Here is a 4,754-nt window from a genome sequence, read left to right as displayed (position 1 = left end):
TTCTGCATCTAGCATTTGCTCTGTTGTTTTACCAAACCCACACTGGAACAGAAAAAAATGTGGCTCAAAACAGCCCATTCTGCATCTAGCACTCACTCTGCTGTTATACCAAACCCACGTTGGAACAGAAATTCCCCTCTACATTGCATTGCCACTTTCACTTTCTTTGATTGTTGGATTTTATGGTAGCCTCCACACTGCATGCCAATTTCACTTCCATTGATTTCTCAGTTTTTATAGTACTGTCTGCATAGATGTATGGCTGTTTTATGGGCATTCAGGGGTTTTGGCCTGGGATATCTGAATGTGGTTTTGAGCCGCATCTTTTTTTCTGTTCCAGTGTGGGTTTGGTAAAACAATGGAGCGAATGCTAGATGCAGAATGGGCCAACCACATTCAAATACCCCAGGCCAATGCAGTACTGACTGCAGAGTCATCCCTTAATGGCCATAAAACAGCCATACATCTATGCAGACAGTAACATAAAACCAAGAGATCAAAGGAAGTGAAACTTGCATGCAGTGTGGATACTACCATAAAATCCGACAATCAAAAGAAGTGAAACCAGCATGCAATGTAGAGGGGAATTTCTGTTCCAACGTGGGTTTGGAAAAACAGCGGAGTGAAAGCTAGATGCAGAATAGGGCCTCTCTCTCTCTCACTCACACACACACATACACACACACATATTTCCTGGGTTTTATGAGCAGCCAAGGAGCATTCCTTTGCTGGATATTCCCTCAGCCACAACTTACATCCACCCATGTCCTCATTTCCTAAATCAATAAAACATATGTGTACTCTCAAAGTCACAATTCCTAGACATAATCACCTGAAAAAACATTAATTACAGTTTGAACTTTCTCAACAATAGCATCCATTCATTAATGTATGACACAATGAACCTTCACAAAAGGAACTGTTTTTGCTGAAAAATCAAACACCAGTTTGTATTGTGCCTGTGGCAGTGTGGACACTGATTGGCTGAGCAGATGTGATGGTACAGAATATCAAGAACATCCCTACTGGTTAGTGATTTAAGTTGCCAAAGTCAGCTTCTGTGAGAGAATGGGAAGTTGTCAGTTGGACTAAGCTTAAAAATCACACTGTTCAGGACATGACAAAGACTAGGAAGTAATGGGGGAGAGTCATAAGGTAAAGTGTCTAAAGGAAGATTGCGAAATAGGGCTGAACCAAAATGGGGAAACAGCAGCTTTTGCAAACATTTTTGTTCTTCCTGAAACCCCATCCCATCTTTGGTGATTTTGCAATGAGAAGGGTGAAAAAGTAGAGGAAATGTAGGCACTTGGACATGCTCCTTTGCATCGCCAATACCTCACATTCTGAAAGCAGTACCACCCCAAAATGAGACTCTCTGCAGCCCCAATTTACTGCTTCCTTGATGCCATTTCTTTTTCAAATTCTGCTTCTCCTTTCGAACAGTGACACCAAATTTGGCTCTGTGCCAACATCTTCAGGGACAAAGAAAGCTACTTCCCTCATATAAGTGAGTGGGTGTGGGAGGTTCTTTAATCTGAGTTAACACTGCTTCAACTCAGAGATTACATTTATGGTCTGCCTTTCTCACTTGCTATGGCATGACACCACCATTTCTATGAAGGTAAGGTCAGCTGAAAGAAAAGAGCAAACAAGAACCTAGGGCTGAAGCAAAACTTTACCATCCCTACAGGATGGGGAAGACGAAGGTATTAATGGCAATAAAGGCAGAGAGGTCATGGATGTTTGGGGGGCTGAGCTCTGTTGGCCAGCTATTCAAAGCAGTAGAGGACACTGCTACTGTGCCTGGAAGAATTGCATAAAATAGGGATTCTTGCACCTGTGGCAGCTTTTACTGCCACTCTAGCATTCTGAGAAAGCAGCCTCAAGAGGGCAATGAGCATGGTTTATGTTGTTCTACTTTCAGTTGTAAGGGTTTTTTTCCCCCCAGAAAATTTTAAGCTGATTTTTATATAATGTGTTGTTGTTGTTGTTGTTAGTAGTAGTGGTCACTTTGAGAGCTTATTTTCAGGCTAGTCAAGCAGGATATAAATATAAGAATAAACAGAATAAGTAATGAGGATCAAGAGGTGGAAGTTAAGTTTACAAACTGACTCAAACTAACCAGACAATTCCCTGGCTGCAGGCTTTTGGCATTCCAGACTTCCTATTTGTGCAAGCATTAGTCTTTAGAAAAATGAGATCCCTAAAGCCCAACTACAAATTCTCTTCCAATTTACCTGATAAGGCATGTGTCGATAGCAGCAAAGTGCTCAAGTATCTGATTACATTGTTACATACTAGGACATATGCGAGTGCATAACCTGTTGATGTAATGGTGGCACTATGGTGTAATGCGCTCATTTCAGGTTTATATAGCACTGCAATATACAAGAGTACTAAATATTTTGCAAGATATTGGGTCTGATCCTGGAAGCTTTTTCACTCCGTCTTAACTAATGTCCTTCCTTTCTACAGTCCCCATCCCACATGGCTTTTGTCTACTTAGGTCTCATGACCCACAGCACAGCTTTTTGTGTTGTCAAAGGGAAACCCTCACTCCCCTTTCACCAGTAGAAAAGCTGGTTAGGTTATGCAGCCATAAACTATGTTTGCAGAGGGTATCATGGATGTGATGTCTTCCATATATACTTTTAAGGACCATATCACACATGCGTCAAGTGACCCAAGACAGCATTTCTGAACCACACCTAACTTTTTTCTAGGGTAGTGGCCTCATAGCAGAACGTTTCTAAGCAGAAAACTGAATAAGAGGTACAACAAACCCCAAAACTTCAAGAACATGAGAGTTCTCATGCAATGTACGGCAATGTTGGCTGACTGCAATCAAAACCCTTTCAACACATGGATGGAGAATGCCTCATTTGGTACAGCTGCATAACTGAACAGAGACATATACACGGCACACTAACACCCCTTCCATTCCTTCAGTTCAATTTCCTTCCATTTACAGTGGTAATTTGCATGCAATATTTAGAGAATAAATTGTCAATAATCCTCTGCAGCATACATTCCTTCTTTTAGTGCTCTCACATCAGAAAAAATGAACATCAACATATGAGCAAGATGTCGGAGACATAACCCAGTCAAACTGAAAATGACACAGTTGGGCTGTTTTAGTTGGATTGTGATTCGTATCTTCATCTGACATGAAATGGAGCAATTCTCTTTTAACCTAACATTTCCTGTAAATATGGGTTTCAGATAATTAGTCCAACTAGACATCAGGACATTATCTTTTTTTCCTCCTGCTTCCCTCAGAGAAAATTCATTATGCTTTCACAAGGCCTGTTGAATATGAGATGTGGGGTCAACATAGATATATTACAGCAAAAGTCTTGCATACGACAGATTAATTTCATTTTATGAATATATGGGTACAGTCCTGCATAAATTAAGTCCATTTAAGTTTCATTGAATTTAATGGCAGCACTTGCTCTATTGTTAAAATAAATTCTTAACTTCTGGCTGAAGGATTTTAAAGTTATATACAAAACATGGAATATGACACCAGAATTATAACTTTTAACCAGAAAAGGGTTTTCTCAACTAGTTTCTATGGGATCTGGGAACCAACAGATGTACTCATGTAAACTGCTGCTTTCTTCTTTATAAAGAAAAATGATAATTATTCCTCCCAGTCATATTCTAAGCAAACTATTCTAAATTAAGTATAAAGTAATCATTTTAACTTTATATCACTCCATTTCAAGGCAGTAAAGAATCAACAGTGCTACAGTAAACAGAGTTACACATTTCTAAGCCTTCAATTTTCAGTGGACTTCGAAGGATGTAACTCTGCTTATGATGGAATTTGTAATAACCTAAAAAGCCCTGTAATAGCATATGTGGGGGGAAAGCTAATATTGTTTAGACTTTATTGTAAAACATACCTGAGGTGAAAGAGAGGAGCTGCATGAGGAAGTTTGTCCCCAATGGACTCTCATGACACCACTGAAGAATGAAACTGAACTTATTTGGGAATCAGACTAATCCTGTGCCATTTAATAGGAAGTGAGGAGCATGTGAAAACCCCATACTTATATAATGGTAGTCATCACAGAATTAAATGGCAAATTCCACTGCCCCCCATGGGAAAATAAAAATAAAAAATAGGAATATTACACAACTTTACATAGTAAGCTGAAGATCAATATTATAAATTGAATTGAATTCCATAAGAACATTAAGAATGTTTCATTTTCTGTTCAAATCAGTGGGACTTTTAAAAGTGCTTCACTCAGGTAGGATTGTACAGTTTTTAAAAATGTATATATTAATACACTATTTTACTTTCAGACTTACCAAATGATGTCGGGGAGGGATACTTGGTCTGATTTGCTGTCCCACCAAATGTCCCACTCAACAAACCAAAAGCAGGGGAAAGGGGAAATCAAACCACACTTTCTTTAATCACAGCTGATTCCCATCTCTCTCTTTCTTCCATCCATTTTTGGGTACACTACACACAAAGCTAACAACTTATGTGAGGGAAGTTTCACATACAACAGAGTTGCCGAGCTTCCGTAGCAGGAATCAGCTCCAATCGTCCTCAGACTTACACGTTGTTGCAGCTGGCCCTGGACCAAGTTTCTTGACTCTGTCACTATCAGGTGGCATCATCATGGTCCAGGCTGCCTCCGACAGTGTCCATTTACATTTTGCATGGCATTGAGAATAGAATCCGTACCTTGGAAGGTGGCTTGATTTCAGCTTCCCTTCTCCATCTCCTGCTT

General features: G+C 39.7%; 1 protein-coding gene across 1 annotated transcript in view; it reads right to left on the bottom strand.

The window, feature by feature from the left end:
• The window catches only part of LOC107111006 (neurexin-1), a 736,478-nt gene that overhangs the window by 544,366 nt on the left and 187,358 nt on the right, over positions 1-4,754 (bottom strand). The window lies entirely within an intron of this gene.

Source organism: Gekko japonicus, unplaced genomic scaffold, assembly GCF_001447785.1.
Source record: "Gekko japonicus isolate JY-2015 unplaced genomic scaffold, Gekko_japonicus_V1.1 scaffold447, whole genome shotgun sequence".
In the NCBI taxonomy this organism is placed as follows: domain Eukaryota; kingdom Metazoa; phylum Chordata; class Lepidosauria; order Squamata; family Gekkonidae; genus Gekko; species Gekko japonicus.
Note: the sequence above shows the minus strand (reverse complement) of the source record. Positions and strands in the feature narration are given on the sequence as shown.